The sequence below is a fragment of the Cyanistes caeruleus genome, chromosome 9 (assembly GCF_971803275.1).
Source record: "Cyanistes caeruleus chromosome 9, bCyaCae1.hap1.1, whole genome shotgun sequence".
Lineage (NCBI taxonomy): Eukaryota > Metazoa > Chordata > Aves > Passeriformes > Paridae > Cyanistes > Cyanistes caeruleus.
This window is the reverse complement of record NC_141709.1, coordinates 4887137-4905905: the sequence shown is the minus strand read 5'-3', so window position 1 is coordinate 4905905 and position 18769 is coordinate 4887137. Positions and strand designations below refer to the sequence as shown.

Here is an 18769-nt window from a genome sequence, read left to right as displayed (position 1 = left end):
GCTTTCCACTTCCAGTTCATCCCTACGACGCGACAGGAACCATCAGTGAAAAGAGTGTAGCGTGTTTCTTCTGCTGGCATCTGGTTGTACGGTGGAGCTTTTTCAGCCCGTGTCACTTGTTCCTGCTCCTCTTCATCAGTGAGACCAAAGTTTTCACCTTCTGGCCAGTTTGTAATTATCTCCAAAATCCCAGGGTGATTTGGGTTTCCAGTACGGGCGCGCTGCGTGATGAGGGCGATCCACTTGCTCCATGTAGCGTCGGTGGCGTGGTGGGTAGCAGGAACCTTTCCTTTAAACATCCACCCCAGCACTGGCAGTCGGGGTGCCAGAAGGAGTTGTGCTTCTGTGCCAGTCACTTCTGAGGCGGCTTGAACTCCTTCATAGGTGGGTAAAATTACCTTCTCTGTGGGAGTGTAGTTGGCTTCGGACCCTCTGTAACTTTGGCTCCAGAATCCCAGTGGTCGGCCTCGAGTCTCCTCAGGCACTTTCTGCCAAAGGCTCCAGGACAGACCGTGGCTCCCGGCTGCAGAGTAGAGCACGTTCTTCACATCTGGTTCTGTTCTGGCTGGGCCAAGGGCTACTGCAGGAGTGATCTCCTGTTTGATCTGAGTAAAGGCTTGTTGTTGTTCAGGGCCTCACTGGAAAGTGTTCTTTTTGCGGGTGACCAGGTAAAGAGGGCTCACAATCGGGCTGTACTCAGGAATGTGCATCCTCCAAAAACCTATGGCACCTAGGAAAGCTTGCGTTTCCTTCTTGCTGGTGGGTGGAGACATTGCTGTGATCTTATTGACGACCTCAGTGGGAATCTGACGCCGTCCATCTTGCCACTTTACCCCCAGGAACTGAATTTCACGAGCTGGTCCCTTAACTTTGCTCTTCTTGATGGCAAAACCGGCTTTCAGGAGAACCTGGATGATTTTCTCTCCTTTCTCAAAGACCTCTTCAGCTGTCTTTCCCCAAACAATGATGTCATCAATGTACTGCAGATGTTCTGGAGCCTCACCCTTTTCCAGGGCAGCCTGGATCAGTCCATGGCAGATGGTGGGGCTGTGCTTCCACCCCTGGGGCAGTCGGTTCCAGGTGTACTGCACTCCCTTCCAGGTGAAGGCAAACTGAGGCCTGCATTCTGCTGCCAGGGGAATGGAGAAAAATGCATTGGCAATGTCAATAGTGGCATACCACTTTGCTGCCTTGGACTCCAGCTCGTACTGGAGCTCCAACATATCCGGCACGGCAGCGCTCAGAGGTGGAGTCACTTCATTCAATGCACGATAGTCCACAGTCAATCTCCATTCTCCTTCAGATTTATGCGCAGGCCAGATGGGGCTGTTGAAGGGTGAGTGAGTTTTGCTGACCACCCCTTGGCTCTCCAGTTCTCGGATCATCTTGTGGATGGGGATCACAGCATCTCGATTTGTCTTATGCTGCCGGCGGTGCACTGTCGAGGTGGCAATTGGTACTCGCTGTTCTTCCACCTTCAGGAGTCCTACTACAGATGGGTTCTCTGACAGTCCAGGCAAAGTGTTCAATTGCTTGATGCTCTCTGTCTCTATAGCTGCTATCCCAAATGCCCACCTAAGCCCCTTTGGGTCCTTAAAATACCCGCTTCGGAGGTAGTCTATGCCTAAAATGCATGGGGCCTCTGGGCCAGTCACAATGGGGTGCTTCTTCCACTCATTTCCAGTCAGGCTCACATCAGCTTCCACTAAAGTAAAGTCCTGTGATCCCCCTGTCACACCAGCAATAGAAACAGATTCTGCCCCTACATATCTTGATGGGATTAGGGTACACTGTGCACCAGTGTCAACCAAGGCCTCATATTTTCGTGGTTCTGATGTGCCAGGCCAACGAATCCACACAGTCCAAAAGACACGGTTTTCCCTAGCCTCTACCTGGCTAGAGGCAGGGCCCCTCTAAGCTTGGTTATCATCATACTTGTCAGTTTGACTACAGGCTACTGGAGCGGCTTTCTTTTTGGTGGAGTATTCCCCCTGAGTCTTGCTGTCTTTCAGTTCATGCACCCGTTTTGCCAGAGCAGCAGTAGATTTTCCATCCCATCTTTTCATGTTTTCTCCACAGTCACGTAGGAAAAACCACAGCTCAGCTCGTAGCTTTTTCTCTCTATCTGGGGAACTTCTGCGTTGAGTACCAGGGCTCCTGGTCTGTACTGCTGAGACTGGAAGAAGGTCTTCCCTGAGTTTCTTGAAATTCTCCTCCATTTTGTCGTGGAAGTTTTGCATATCTGTTCTCACAGCTGCAATTGTTGCCTGCATGGGGCCATGCACGGTATCTGCATATGCTCGAAGCTTCTTCGCCATATCCAGCACAGTCTTTTCCCGGTCATCCTGCTTCATTGTTGCTAAAGCAGAAGCGTATTCTTGTGGCCCAAGTCGAACAAGTTTTCGCCACATCACAGATGTGCATGGCACCAAGTCTGGATTTCTAGTACTTAAGTCACTCACAAAGACAATCTCTACTATTGCCATTTCTCTCAAGCACTGAATCCTTTGTTCTATGGTTTTCTAACGAGTTTGCTGTATATAGAGATCGTCTGCACACAGATATCTTTGTGCCACACTTCTTAGGACCCGTTCCCAGAGACTATAAGGGTCAGCCCCCCTCATCATCTCCTGGTCAATAACTGGATCATGTGACAGGGATCCCAGATGCCTCGCTTCAGTGCCATCCAAAACTGTAGCCTCACCTGCAGCATCCCACAGACGGACTAACCAACTAATTATAGATTCATCAGGTCGTCGAGTGTAATCTTTTCTCAGGCCACGAAGGTCCTTCAGGGAGAAAGGTTCACCAGTGCCTTCTGATTTTGTGTCAGTTGCTGGTCTTGAGGGTCCTTCCCCCACATCACCATTATCATCATCTACTGGCCGATCGGTTTTGGTTTTGAATTTCATGCCTCTCGTGGCAGGAGCAACAGACACTGGCTTAGGCTCACTGTCTGGTTTGGCTGCTGGCTTAGGCTCACTGTCTGGTTTAGCCTGAGTCACTGGGGTAGCTGCTGATTTATCTGCCTGCCCTACAGTATCTAGCACCGTGTGATAAGCATACGCTAGGGCCCAGCTTATTGCAATGAGATTTTTCTTTTTAGAATCATCACAGCAATTCTCTTCCAGATATTTCCCTACATAATTCCATCTGGGTTCTGAATTTGTTCACGTGAAAATTCTCAGGCTGGGGGATCAGAAAATTCCTTCAGAGTTCGGCCAATTCTCTCCCATTCTCTACATCACTCAGGATTTCCCACACCTGAGTCTACTTCTGGGGCAGGGGTCTCGTTGGCTCTTCTGGATATCTCAGCCCTCATCCTAGAGAAGCTGCAGACTATATAGAGGAAGCTTAACAGCTGAACCAGCTGTACTACCAGGAAAGTGGTATCCTTAACACTCAGGGGAAACTGGAGGGAGGGACATAACAGAGGGGAAACTCAAAGAGGGACATAACAGATTCAAAGGAGAAGAAGGAAAGAAAAGGCTGAAAAGCCTCATCCCCTGGTCTTTCTCTAACAAACTGGGTGCAATTACCAATAAACTCCCAAAATGTGCCACTAGGACTGGGAGGCAGGGTCGGGCGAAGAAACCATAAGCTAAACATACCTGACAGAAACTTCAGTAGTTCTATAAACATCCTATAAATCATTATCACCGAGCCCAGCACAATAACCATTCTAATCCGTGCCCCTCTACTGTGAAAGAGGGCAAAGACAGGTATTAAAACCTCAAAAACTTTTAGGGACCAGGTCCACATGAAGGCCTCCACCCCAAGAGACATTATGTATCCGAACAACATGACTACTGACTGCTTTATCCCAATACAGAATAAGTACAACCAGCAATCAGTACAGGTTTTTCCACTTTCTCTTGTCCCACGTTCGGGCACCAAAAACTGTATTTGTCCTAGTTTAGGGCAAATCAGGAAGGAAAACTCCAAATGGGGATCTCCACAGGGAAATGCCCCTCCCCACCAACGGGTCCGGGAAAAGGAAAAAAAAATTCCGTGGAGAGAAGTGGAAAAAGCTGTTTATTTAACAGAAATTGAGTAATATTAAATAATAAAACTTCTTGCTGTTTGATGGGATGGTAAGTCTAGGCAGAAAAGTCTTTTGTCATGTGGTGTAGCTCGGCTCGCTCAGGTTCTTATCAGTCCCTCCGGTGCTGGAAAAGTGCCGAGGCCCAGGCCCCGGTGGGCCACAGGCGTGAGCTCCCGGGGTTTGGCTGGGTGTTCAGTCCAGGGCAGGCTTGCACAGATTCAAGAAAATTGGAAAAAAAACAAAGGTCCAGGGAACTCCTCTGCCTCAGCTAGCTAAAACTAACTAAAAGCCAGAGAGAAGCTCTGTCCCGCTGTCTGTCCGTGTTGCAGACACCACAGTCCAGGAGCGGGGTGTGTGGGAGTGATGTTTTCCTTAACACACTGCGCGCTTCTTCTTCCCCCTCTCTTGCTCTCAAAGCCAGTCTTAAAGGTGCAGAACTTAATATATAACATAAACCAGACGACTGGGGATACCAGTATCATAAAGTCACCCCAGGACAGGTACCATGAGGGTCTGCAGTGTAACAATGGTCTCCTTGGTTCTGCAGTGTCACAATGGTGCCTTGGTTACATGATGTCCTGAAGTGTCACAATGAATCCTTATGAATCCTTACTTCTTCGAGGCCTTTCTGTTTCACAGTAGACTCTTGGTTCCATTTGGTTCTGCACTCCCAGAACAGATTCCTTGGTTCCCCAGTGTCACACTGTACCCCTGGCTCCATACAGCCCTGCAGTGTAACATTGGTCTACTTGGTTCTGCAATGCCACAATGGCTCCCCTTGGTTCACTGAGGCCTTATAATGTCACAATAGGCACTTAGTTTAATGATGTTCTGAGGTGTCACAATGGCCTCCTTGGTTCTTCAGTGTCACAAGCCCTGGGTTCCAAACAGCACTGTGGTGTCATAATGGACACTTGGTTCTGTGAGGTTCTATAGCAAAACAGTGTTTGCTTTGGTTCCACATTTCACAATGGACCAATAGTTCCATGAAGCTCCATAGTGACTCACCCTTGGTTCCTTGAATTTCTGTAGTGTCACAATGGACACTTGGTTCTGATGCTTTTAAGTTTTAGCTTTCATATTTTCCAGATTCTGTACTGCATTAGTTCATAAGTGAACTTTGTATGAAGTGTTAGCAAGCTCTCCTCACAGTTTAGTTAGACACAACAATCCTTTTGCAGCCTGAGAACCAAGGACACCATTGCAACTTCAGGCCCAAAAAGTATAAACAACAGCAAACTGAGGATTGCAATCTGGGAGGATGTGACTTCATAACCTGAAGCTGTCACTGGACAATTAACCCCAATATGTAAATGGACCAAAACTTATAAAAGTGTGAAAACTCGTGACCTGTTGTCTATCTTGGGTGTAGCCTCAGCCAGGCTCTTGTACTGCCCAAGGTGTATCCTGTGAAGGCCTTTTTAATAAATATCTACTTAATTCCTTTAACTCTGCCTAGCCTCTGTTCTAGATAACCTCTCGAGGCATTAGTTCCATGTGGCTCCACAGGGTAAGGATGGATTCCTCAGTTCTGCAGTGTCACAAAGGACCCTTGGTTATACAGTGCCCCTCTGTGTCACAATGATCCATTGGTTCCATGAGGTCGCATGGTGCCACTGTGCCTCTGTTCCACCACAAGTCCCTTTGATTCATGAGGTCCTACTACGTCATAGTAGATCCTTGGTTTCATTAGGTTATTTAGTGTCACAATGGTTTTCTTTCACAGTGTCACAATGTCCTCTTGGTTCCATGAAGTTCTGCAGTTTCAAAATGGTCTTCTTGGCTTTACAGTGTCAAACAGGTCTCGGGACCCCTGCTCCCGAGAATTTCTGCAGCATCACCATGGTGTCCTTTGCTTCATAGGGTCACAATGGTCTCCTTGGTTCCAAAATGTCAGAATGGGCCCCTGGTTCCATCAGGTTCAGCAGTTTCACACATCTCCTTGTTTATATGATGTCCATCAGGGTCACATTGCCCTTTGGTTCCGTGGGTCCCCAAAACATTAACAATGGTGTATTTGGTTCAGTAGTGTCCCAGTGGCCCCTTGGTTCCAAAAGCAGGGGGATTGGAGCTTCTGCAGTCTCAGCAGTTGGAGGAAAGGCCACAGGGACACTGTGTGCAGTCCCATCACCCCTTCTGTCCCCACATTAAGCCCAGCCCCGTTCCTGTCCCTGCCACATACCTGGCATGTAACGCCCCCCTCCTCCAGTCCTTACATGTGCAGGGGACCATGTCCAGTGTCATGAGCAGGAGCAGGGCTGGCCCCTGGGAAACCCCCTGGGGCAAGAGGCTGGGAGGGTTTCCTCTCCAACAAGAGGCCACAGCCCCACAAACACAGTGAAAAACCCCACAACCCCTCACACCCACACTGCCCTCTCACCCTTCCTGACCCCTTCCAACGCTGCTTGTCCCACACCTCCCACACACACTGCACCCAGCGACCTCCCAAGGGGTCTCTGAGGGCCATGTGAGGGTTGAAATGGATCAAGGACCTATAGGGACTGTGAGAACACTGGGGACTTTTGAGGGCTGTAGGTGATATGAGGGTGTGTTGGTTTGGAACAGCCTGATTTTGGTAATAGGGGAGCCACAGAGGTGGCTTCTGTGAGAAGCTGCTGGAAGCTTCTACCATGTCCGACAGAGCCAAACTCTGATGGCTCTGAAGATGGCCATGCTGCTGGCCCAGTTAGAGAGGCTGGTAACCACTCTGTGATGACCTGTTTAAGAAGAAAATTAAAACAGTGTGCGTGCCGGTTTTTTCCAGGGATGGTGAAGCACCACTGCCTGGGGCCATCCTGGCTCAGCCATGTGCCACCGCAGTTGTCACCATCTAGGTGTGGCCTGTGACAACCTTTGGCTGCCTGGCCACCCCTAGCCAGCCATGCTGTGGACAGAAAGGGCAGGGGCAGCAGTGGCAACTTCTTCTTGGCACCCCACATGAAGAGAAGCATTAAATAGTGCCAGTGCCACGGTGGCCGCCACTGCCTGCTCCATGGCAGCAGGGCCACCTGTCTGGCAGCAGAAATATAACAAGCAATTCTCTGACACAGAATTTAGACAAGATCAACTTCTTGGTGCTGTGGGATCTTGCAAGAATCTTTGAACTGGTGAAGGTGGCAATAGTACCTGCAAGCAGATGTTCTTCTTCTAGTCAGAGAAGAGGAGGAAGTGAGGGAGAACAACATGGAGACACCAAGGCCAGTGGAAAAGAAACAAGGGAAGAAGGTGCTCCAGGCATTGGAGCCAAGACTTCTCTGTAAGCTGTGCTGAGGACCATGGTGAAAAAAACTGTCCCCTTGTAATGCATCAAGTCCATGGGGGATGCAGAGATCCACTCGCAGCCCTTGGGAAAAGTGTTTGCGCTGGAGTGGGTGGATGCTGGAGAAAGCTGTAATCCAGTGAGAGGCCCAAACAGAGAGAGAGTGGGCCCCTGTTTCTAAACTAGAGCAAATCCTTAAAAGACTGCACCCTGTGGACAAGTGACCCACACCACAACAGATTTAGGACAACTGTTTGCCTGTGGGAGGGACCCCACAGCATAGTAGAAAAAGGAGTCCTCTCCCTAAATGAACAGAAAAAGATCTCAGGTAATGAACTGACTAAAACCCCCATGCCTTGTCTTCCGGTGCTGTTGGTGAGAAGGAGAGAGGGGCTGGGAGGGAAAAGGGTTTTAAACGCTTATTTTTACTTCTCATTATCTTCCTCTGTTAGTAATAAATTTACTTTCTACCTTTAAATTTGAACCTGTTTTGTTCTTAGAGTGTTTTTTCCTCCCAATCCTTATTTCAGCTCATGAGCCCTTCATTAATCTTTCTCAGTCTCATCTGCCCAGCTGTAGCAGAAAAAGGTAAGCAAATGACTCTTGCAGGTCCTGGCATTTGCCAGTGTCAAATCATGACAGAGGGCTATGGGGTTTGTGAGTTCCATACAGTCTGTGAGATCATGGGGTCTGTGAGACCTGAGAAGGCTGTGAGGACTGTAGGGGCTGTGATGGCTATGTGAGATTTGTCTTTCATGGGTGTGCAGGACTATGAGGTCTATAGAAGGTCAGAGGGGCTTTGAGGTCTGTGGGGGCTCAGGTCTGTGTGGGCTCTGGAATCCACTGGTGCTATGGGGCTATGGGGGCTGTGAGGTCTGGGATAGCTGTAAGTACACTGAGGACTTTGTGGTTTATGAGTGCTTCAGGAGTTAGAGGTCTGTGGTGGCTGGGAAGGCTATAGGAGCTTGGAGGAGTGTATCGGTGGGGGGCTGTGTTAGGGCATATGTGGGATTTGTGGGGACTGAGATGTCTGTTTGGGCTATGAAGTCTATAGGGGCTATTGGACTTGTGAGGTCTATGGAGGCTGTGAGGACTCAAGGGCCTTGGAGGGCTATAGGGTGTGTGAGGTCTTTCACAGCTATGAGTTTCGTGGGGTCTGGGAAGGCTACAGGGGCTCTAAGGGCTATGGGGCCTCTTAGGGCTATGGGGTGTGTGAAGGCATTAGGGTCTGTGAGAGCTTATATGGCACTGTAGGCTTTGAAAGCTGTCAGATCTTGGTGGGCTGTGGTGTTTGTGAGGTCATTCAGGGCTGTGGGGGCTGTGAGGACTATGGGAGTTTTGAAGTCTGCAAGGACTGGGTGGGCTATGGGTCCTGTGATGTTTGTGAGGTCCATGAAGTCAGTGAAGGCTTGTCTTTTCAATTGCACTTTTCAGATGTCCAACTGAAATCCATTCAGTCGTGCTTTGGTACTCAAGGACAAGTTGCACAGGCTCCTGGTAGTTCTTTACATTCTCCCTAGATATCTCTGTATCTGAAAGGAGATCCCCAAAAATAAGCATTTCTCTTCAGGAGCTTTTTGAGCTCCTTTTTCAGCAGAAGAATTATTTTGTTCTTGTGTTTGACAGCCTTTTCCTACATTTCAGTAGCACAGTCACATTTTTTACAACATCAAATTGTCTCAAGACATTTTGGGAGGCTTGCAATACCTGTGTGTGTGGTAAGGGGTAGATCACAAATCACTGTTGCCTCATTTTCTATTTGTGAACTACCACGAACCAGGGTTTTCTATAAAGCAACTGCTTTGCCTCTGTCTGCAGCCCACTTTTTTTGCAGCCAATTATTATTCCCAGCTGTGTGAAATATCTTATCACCTTATTGAATTACATCCTCTTTAGCTGAGATCTTTGTTCCAATTCGTCATGATTTGTTCAATTCCAGTTAGGTCTTTCAAAATGATTACAGTGCTCACCTGGACAGGATATCCTCCACAAACATGATAAAAATGTTCCCTATCCTATTGCCTCACAGAAGCAGTTCAGGACTTGGAATGTAAGCATCTGGAAGACTAACTGCAAAATTAACTTGATACTGCCTTTGAGTGCCATTTTCTAAGCATTTCAACCAAGTTTTGTGTAGCCAATGCTACCTGAGCCTGCTTAGGAAAGCAGTAGCTGATATATTGTCAGAAGCCTTGCTGCAGTCAAGATTCCATAATTTGGGGTTGAGATGTTACTGTTGATTGTTATTAATCTTATCAGCCAAGGCCTTACAAATAATTTGCTTAATACTTTCTTCCAGTAATTTGTCTGACACAAAATAAAGCTGATTTGCCTCTGATTCTTATCCTTTTCTGCTTTAGGGTAGGCACTGTTTGCTTTTTGATGGTTTTTCCTGAGTTTTTGAAGGGAAATGCTAAAAGCCTTCAGATTACTTAACCATTTTCCTAAATGTGTTTTCTAAAATTGCAGATGATTTTTGTAAGCATCTTAAATAAATTGTTTCTTTCCATAGTTTAGCTTGTATGTCTGTGGGTTTGGATGGTAGAATTAATTCTCCTCATAGTGGCTGGTGTGGGGCTGTGCTTTGGATTTGGACTATTCTTTTCCCCTATAAATCATCTGGTTTCAGCTGTTCTTTTCCTTTTTGTCATTATCCAAATATTGTCTGTATATTCTGTACCTTATGTCTTTTTTTTCCTACCTAGGCTTTCTGAAAAAACTCTCCATTTCCAATAACCAGTTATGACCATTTATTAATAATTCTGGTTATGAATATAACGATTTTCACTTCCTCCTGTTTATTACCCACATTCATACACCAGTGTGCCGTGCTGGGTACAGTGCCAAGGATACTTTCTTCATATTATTTCTCTAATGTAATATTCAGTAAAATAATTTTCCTCCTTTCCCTGAATTCTTCTGCTTTCTCTTGTTGTGGTTTATCTGAACCTGCGTGTGATAAAAGTAATCTATTTACACCATTTATAGACAAATAGTAACAGTTCTTAAATGGGGAGCTGGCCAGAGAGTCCTAGTTTTTTTGTTGGTTTTTTTTTTTTTTTTCTGTTTAATGCTCTCCTTTGCCTGCTTGCCTTGCCAGCTTTGAGACAGGTTTTTTATGACAGTTCAGCTCAAAAAAAGACCATGTAACAAACAAACCTCTTGACCCCAGTGACAAGAAAACAACTAAAAATCAATGTCCACATGGGCAGTCTGACTGTCCCAGAGGCAACAGGACACAGCCCACTGGCTTTTATACTAAAGTTGTTTTATTGAAGGCTGTGGTCTGACATTCCTTTAGATTTTTCTGAACCACATCTGAAATGGGGAGAGCACAAACAAGCTGTATAGATGCTGTGGTTAATTTAAATGTAATTTGTTTTATGTGCAATCCAACAAGACAAGCTGTCATAACTTAAACATATTTTATTTAAACATAAACAATGGTGATGTTTAATTAAGCATAGATACTTACTTTTTAAATATTTGCTTAACCACACCAAACCACTGTCTATAAGTAAACACAATCGACTACTTGGCCAGATCAGGGTACAAAATCTGAAGGCAAACTTAAGTCGTTTTTCTAAAGAGCCCCATGTTTTATAGGTTGCTTCCATTGTCCTTCAGTTGTGGGTGAGGAGTTTGACAGGTTTCAGTGTCTGCCGGATGCTGACAGGTGTGAGTGAAGCATGAATCCAAATAAGCGTGGGCAGCAGCACAGGGGAGGATTCTGCCCCGGTGAGACCCGACCTGCCTCCAGCTCTGGGGTCCCAGCACAGGAAGGACAAGGACCTGTTGGAGCGAGTCCAGAGAAGGCACCAGGATGATCAGAGGGATGGAGCACTTCTGCTGTGATGAAAGGCTGAGAGAGTTGGGATCGTTCAGCGGGGAAAAGAGAAAGCTTTGAGTGACCTAGTTGAATCCTTTCAGTACCTGAAGGGAACTTGAAGGGAGAATTTATTTACAAGAGCATGTAACAGGACACAGAATAATTGTTTACCACTAGAGAGCAGGGTTAGATCAGATATTAGGAATAAATTTTTCCCTGTGAGGGTGGTGAGGCCCTGCCACAGGGTGCCCGGAGAAGCTGTGACCGCCCCATCCCCGTAAGCGTCCAAAGCCAGGCTGGACTGGGCTTGGACAAACCCGTCTAGTGGAAGGTGTCCCTGCCCATGGCAGGAGGGTGGAATGAGATAGTCTTTAAGGCCACTTCCCACCCAAACCAATCTATCATTCCGTGTTTCAGAGGGACATTCCCATGGGGCCGCACAGGACTTCAACACCGACACGAAGGCAGGCCGAGCCGGCCGCTGCGCCACCCACCCCTCGCACTCTCGAGGGAGCACCCAGCCACCCCGGGCACCCGGCGGGGCTGTCCCCGCTGAGGGCGGGTGCCGTCCCTCCTTCCCTCCCGCCCTCACGCCGTGTCAGCCGTGCGCGCGCACCCGCCCGCCCTCTCGCTGCCGGAATGTGGGCGACGCTGTCCCGGCCCTGAGGCGTCTGCGCGGCCCCGCCGGGCTGGAGGCAGCGGCAGTGCGGGGAGGACGGCCCGGCTGCACCGGTGAGAGATCGGGACTCTGCCCCGGGCCTGCCCCGCCGGGGCGAGCGGAGCGGAGCGGGTGTCGTGAGGGGCGCAGGCGGGAGGTCGCCGCTCCCTTAGGAGAACGGGCGCGGGTGGAGAGGGAGCCGCCGGCCCACCCTGTGTGACGGGTGATAGTGCCCGGTGACCTGAGGTGGCTCCACCGCTGGCCGCGGGCCCTTGGGGCGGCGGGGGCGCGGGGTGATGGTCCCGCTGGTTCGTGGTGTTTGGTGTTTGTCCGTGTATGTGGAGTTCCCTGGCCGGTGGCGCTCCGGGAGGAGAGGAACTCGAGCACAGTGCAGGATTTAAAAAATAAAGTTGTTTTCGTGGTCAGGAAAGTGAGAGCGCTATGGAAGCGTTCATCTTTCTGCCTCCTCCGCGGGAAAAGTGAAGTCACTTCCCAAGAGCCCAGACTAGCAAACTACTGTCCTAAATCTGTGCCGTCTGCATGCGTCAGATTCATCTACGTTATGTTTTGTTTTGGGGTTGTTTTCTTTTTTTTTTTTTTTTTTTTTTTTTTTTTTTCCCTGGTGGTTTGTTTTGTTTCTGGTGGTTTATTGTTTTTAAGCCCTCTTCCACTGTCTCCCGACCTGTGAACTGGTACAAAAATTCTTTAGATAAAAGTACTTGAAAACCTGCTGATACAGTCTGAAGCAGGTACGACAGTGAATGTAATGGACTTGGTGACTCCTCGTGTCTGAGTTCCTGCAGTGTCGTGTGTACTTTGCTCCGGCTGTCACTCTCTCAGAGCTGCTTAGACTGCTTGGTTTGACAGTGCCGTGAATAGGTCATATCCTACCGCATTTCACAGCTGTGTGCGTGTGTGTACCCATCCGGTGTGTACCTAAGGGGGGGAAAAAGATGCAAAATGTCAGCTCTTCTTTAAAACAGAGCAAAATCCAGTGACAAATAAGAAATAACTTGCTCAGGTAAATGTTGCTTGTCTCTCTCGCTGTCGAGCTCTAGTCTCACAACTACGTTGTTTTTCAGCTAGAACTTTCAGAACGGCAGGTGTGCTTTCAGTTTCCAGAGAGACATCTTGTTGACTCGTACAGGCAACATTTTGTTATCCCTTTAAATGCAGAAAAGGTACTCTGACTTTATTTAACCAAATCTCTTATGATATAGACCAAATCTTGACTGCCTGTCAGACCAGTCTGGCTCCAGATTGTATGAAGGTTTGCTAAACATTACTGAGGTTGGTTCTGCAAGTTATGCCTCTGCCTAGGTTTTAACTAGGATTGTAGCTAACTCTGTTTATGTGGGTTAGATGGTAATAATTATATGATTAATAACTTACTTTGTAGTTTAAACTTGAAAAGACTACAAATACAGTTACAGTAAGCACAAATTGACTCCAGTGTTGTAAGAATGCTGCCAGTGAGTGTAATAATTATATGATTAATAACTTATTTTGTAATTTAAACTTGAAAATACTCAAAATACAGTTACAGTAAGCACAAATTGACTACAGCATTGTAAGAATGCTGCCAGTGAGTGTCCAGAGGGGAGCCAGCACCAGCTGATGAACCCCAGAGCTTAGCGAGTGACAGAGCCTTCCACTGCTTCCTTCTCTTTTAGGCAGAGGTGGGAAATCATGCTGGGCTTGTTTTGTTTTATTTATTTGATTTTTAAAATAACTGCTTTTGTCTGAAAGGACTCTGGGGCTGTGAACAACTTGGCTGTAAAAATTGCTCTGCACTGTTTGCTTTAAAGTGGTTACAGTGAAATATATTGCTTGGTTAAAAATAGCATTCCATCTTTTAAAAGTGATTCACAGATTAAGATTTGGTGGTTAGTAAGGGGATTGCATATTTTTATATTTATATATTTATTATAATTTAAATTTTAATTTATAATGTGGCTCTCTTGTGTTTGTGGTGTACCCCTTAGTATTTCAAGACAGTCTGAGTTGTGGCTGCTCCTTCCCTTCTCTCATCAAAGGGACTTCCACAGCCAGGAAGTGAGTAAAAAGAACTAATCTGGTTAAAAAGATGTGCTTCTACTTCTTCTTTCTTTTTTTTTTGTTCCCTGAGGTACTCTGGTTACAACAACTTCCTGACCCAGCTCACTTGCTCGGCCATGTGGACATTGGCTCAGTCCAGAGGAGGAAGTCAAGTGTTGGTAGGGGAGAGAGTGGAACAATCACGGGTGTTGTGATGCTCCTTACAGGGAGCTGGCTTTATGGTCAGTAAGGCACATGGAAGAAGCCAGTGCTGCTAGAGGAAGCTACACTGTGAGTTTGATTGACTTAACCTGCTTGTGGTGAAGGTAACAATGATAGTAAGGGTGGTGACTCTTTTTTTTTTTCTGCTGGTACTGTCTTAGATTGATTATGAAGCCATGGTGTAACTTATTTATTTCTGACAACATTAAATGATCTCAAGAGCCATCTATGTGTCTCTGTTCTTCCATAGGCCCACAGAAACTGCTGTGGTTTTCTTCTTCTCTCTCCTCTGTTCGTCTGTTCTGCTCTCTGAACTTTTTGGTGTATTTTTTCTTAATTTCAGAGAGTGATCTCTGCATTGTTAGGGGGTTTTGTAAATTTATTCAGCTCTAATTTAAAAATAATTAGTTGTATATTGCTATTACCTCTGCTGTAATAGGAAGGCTATTTCAAACTTGACTGACCTTACTAATTACACACTTTTTGATTTCTAGTCTAGATTAATTTGTCATGGGATTATACTCATTTTATGCATGCAGTGGACTGATAGGTTTTATTGGCACTCTTGATCTTGCTATCAAAAAAATGCGCTTTTAACAAAAAGGTTGCAAAAATGTGTGGAAATACACCATGGAAGGTTTGTTTTCTCTTTAGGCCACCAGGTACACTAATCATTCCTGTAATAATTCTCAGATTCTCCCCATGAATTTTAATCATGACCTATGAAGTGAGAATTAAAATGCACCTTTCAGGCATTAACATTGAGCTTCCCGGAGGTGTCCTTTTAGTGAAGGTTAAGTTGTTTTCAAGTATATTTTGCTCAGATGTGTTTTTTGAAATTCATATCTTTGGCAGTTTATTCCAGTCTCAATCTTACTCTGTTATACTGGTACAGCTGTCAGAAGAGCCATTATTGTAACCTGGATCACTGAAGGGATTCTTTCTTTAACAGAATCTTAGTCCGTAAACAAAGACTGACATGTTTTAAAATTATTTATGTCACCCTTTACCTGTATTCTTAACTTTAAACAGAAACAAAACCAATGTGTTGATTATTAGAAAACCTCTGTGGCTTTTAAGGTGCTTATTTAAATCTGCTGTCAGGATGTTTCCAGGGAGGACTTTGTGAAGCTGATAAACTAGTTTGTTGGGTGTGGGTGTTTGTAAACAGAACATAAATACATAAATGGGGTTCCAAAATCTGCTTAGTAAAATAGATTGCTCTGAGAGGTAAGGCGCTTGTAGAATATATCTGTTAGATTGTGTCTGTTGTGGAATATTTCTTACTCTTTGGAAAGAGTAGCAAAGACAGCTGTCTTTCTAATGTGTCTGAGTGGACAGAGGGAAAAAGTTTTTGCCACAAAATGAGATGGGTCACAGCCCTCTGCTTTCCTGCTCGTATCATCCCTGTATCATGAGTTAGGATATTGAAGAAGGTGTGGGTCTTTTTAGATCAAGTAAGCTTGAAAGTGCAAAGTTTTTCTGATGCTGAAAACTTGTTCCCTGGTTGAAGGGGAAGTGCAGCAGTAGAAAGGGAAGAAGTTGCAATGACAAGAAGATAAGAGATATGTACATATCTGTGTACAACACTGTCTGTAGACTTACTGTATGAACAGGAAAATTGGAATTTTGAAATACATGATAACAAGTAATAAACCTGATGCAAAACCTGCTGAAAGAAAGTTTTTAATATAGAATAATTGGCACGTCAGAGAGTAAATTCTTCAGAGTCATTTAGGTTGGAAGTGGCTTCTGGAGGTCATCTAATCCAACTTCCTGCATATATTAAAGCAGGAATAATTTAGATAAGATTGTTTCAGCCTTTAACACCTTTCTAGGTAATCTGTTTCCACATTTGACTGCACTCAGTGATTTTTTTCTTTCCTCTCTCCCTTTAAGATAGTTGAAATTTACTTTCCAATTTGTGTCTGTTGCTTCTTATCATGTCAGTGTCCATCATATTGAAGAGTCCAGGTCTCTCTTTCACTAGAGAGCTGACTGTAATAAGGATTCTATAGAGCTCTTTTCTTGACCAGATTGTGCAAACTCAGTTCCATCAGCCTCTCATTGTACACCATGTGCTGCTGCCACCTGGCCAGCCTGGCTACTGGACATGCTCCAGAGTGTCTGTGTGAGTCCTGCACCAGGGAGCCCAAACCTGGCTGCACTGTAGACACGGTGCTGAACAGAGGGGACTCATCCTTCCCTGCACCTGCTGCCTGGACTCCTGCAAACAGCCCACGCTGTGCTCAGCTGCCTTTGCTATCATGATGTGCTGGTGAGTTGTTTTCAAAATTTTGTCTGCTGCGATCTCCAAATACTTTTCTGAAAAAGTCACTTTTTATCTTGTTTGTGTTCAGCCCATCTTGTCTTGGGAGGTTGTTCTGTCACTGATATAGGACCCAGCACTTGCCTCCACCGAACTTCACAAGGTCTTGCTAGTGCCTTTCTCCAGCTAGAGGGAGCCTGTCCAGGTCCCTCTGAGTAGGAGCTGACCACTCCTCACGCTTTGGTGTCATTGGAAACTTACTGAGGATGCAGCCTGTCCCATTATCTAGATGATTAATAAAGACATCGGGTGGTACCGCTGGTTTCAGAGGTGATCCCCAGGGGATGTGACTGCAACTGCTTGGATGCAACTTGGTACAGCTGGTGGCTGTTCTTTCAGCTCAGCAATCCAGGCAGATTCCCAAACACCTCATTGCTCAGTTTTCCGGAGCCTGTCTCACCAGTTTGGTTGTAGAGATACTGTGGGGGACTGTTGATAATGGCCTTCTGTGTTCAGTGCTCTTCCATTATCTGCTAAGTCAGTTGTCTCCTTGCAGTAACCTCTTGTGTTCATCAGGCATCAGTTGTCCTTGGTAAGTCCGTGCTAACCATTCCCTGTCATCTTATGCTTCTTGAGCAGAAGGATGCCTTCCAGGAGGATTTGCTCTGTTCTCTCACAGGCTTAGGTTAGGCTGGCTGATCTGTAGTAGCCTGGATCCTCCTTCTTGCTTTTGAAATTGGTTGTGATATTTGCCTTTTTTCTGGTCAGAAGGAACCTCTCACAGTCTCATTGCCTTTCAAAAAGTGGTAGACTGTGGTATTTCAGCTACACTGGCCCGCTCCCTCAGGATTCTTAGATACAGCCCATCTGGTTACAGAGATAGTATGTTTCCGATTTCCTGAAGTGCTTCCAAACTTCATCTTTCTCTTTTGGAGGGAACTTCTTAGTCCAGCAGACTCCTATTGGGCTTGGGAGTCTAGAAGGCTTCTGAGTGGACCTTGATAGTGAAAACTAGGGCAAAAAAAGGTACATGTCATCCTTTTCCCTGTACTTTATTAACAGGTGACTTGTTCCACTGAACACAGAGAGCACTTCTTCCTTACCTTTCCTTCTGCTGCCAGTGTTGATTTTTCCTAATGCCATCCTAAAGCCTATGTCTTTGTGCTGCTCTTGTGTAGCTTCTCCAGCATCTGCCTGCTGGGTGCTTGTGAAGCAGAGGTCAAAACTTTTCTATCTGTAAATATGTAAAACTTCAAAATTAGTTGAAGTGTTGATTAATGAGTGATTCTTACCTCAGCTTGTTGTGGTTAAATGGAAGATGTCAGTCAAGCAAGCAGCAAGCATTATCAAGCTCTTGTATGAGGGGGTAAGTCCTGCCTGAGATGTAGAGTGCAGCTTGTACCAAGGAAGCAAAGCAATGAGAAAAATGATCCATATATTTTTTATTTTTTATTCAATTTCTTCCCCCCATCACTGAAATAACTAACTCCACATAGAAATTTACAACTTCAATGTATACCCTTCCCCTTTTATTGAAAAGGAGATGCTAATATTTAACAGCAAGATGGGTGGATAAATACTTGATGCCATCTGTACAGAAATGCTTCCAGTTGGAATTAATTTAATTATTTTCTGTTGATGTATGAATCAATTTTAGAAATCATTGGGATAAACTAGAATTTTGGAAATTGAAGCATTTTTTATTCCAGAGAAATAAGGGAATGAGTTCTTGAGTTACAATCTGTGTAGACAGACAGTCTGAAACACAGTTCTTGGTGTGTTAGTTCTTAGCTTAAACCCTCTGCATGTGCTTGATGTATGTCCTACAGTTTCCTAACTGGTGTAAGTGTGATTTGTGCTGATGACTCGGTGGTATCAAGGTAAAGCCTTGGATATGTGAGTTACTGGTGGCTGTTCTCTCTGAATAGGGCTTCGGTATCTGTTTGGAAATACCCTTTTTAGCATGGCTGGGAGTTCTGAGGTGTTTTCTGCTATAGTAGAAAGATTTTGCAGTGGAGTTACACTTTGATACAAAGCAGCACACATTAACTGTGGTAATTAATGGTAAAGTTATAATCTGCATATTTGCCTTCTTACGTGGTCTTTCATTTTACATTAGGCTACTAGCAAACTTAAATAGTAAAGCTCATTACTAATGGTGGACAACTTCCTGTCTTAATTGCTCAAATTCTTGGTATCTCCCACGTGATTTCTAACTACAGAAGGAAAGGTAAAAGGGCAGAAGAAAGTGAAAGGTGTTTTTAAGAAGCAGGTAACTGTCAGAACAGGATTTCAGTCAGTGAATGAATCTAATAGTGGATCTTGAAGGCCATTTGCTAAATGACTTAGTAAGTTTTCTATGTCACTCTTGGGCTTAGAAGTAAAATAAGTTGGTTGCTATCATGCAGTATATCAGTGACACAGTTGAGGAATGAAATCGGTGTGAATGT

At 45.5% G+C, this 18769-nt stretch overlaps 1 protein-coding gene across 6 annotated transcripts in view; it reads left to right on the top strand.

Moving 5' to 3' along the window:
* Nucleotides 1-11387: 11387 nt before the first annotated feature.
* The window catches only part of RABGAP1L (RAB GTPase activating protein 1 like), a 237276-nt gene continuing 229894 nt past the window's right edge, over nt 11388-18769 (top strand). Inside the window, exons 1-3 of one of the 6 annotated variants that reach the window (XM_086842584.1) lie at nt 11653-11865; nt 12874-12972; nt 13777-14119. The gene's annotated coding sequence lies outside the window, so the exon portion shown is untranslated. Of the gene's footprint in view, nt 11866-12873; nt 12973-13776; nt 14120-18769 lie in introns of all 6 variants that reach the window. The other 5 variants (XM_086842582.1, XM_023931688.2, XM_023931686.2 and 2 more) reach the window with 5 other exon arrangements.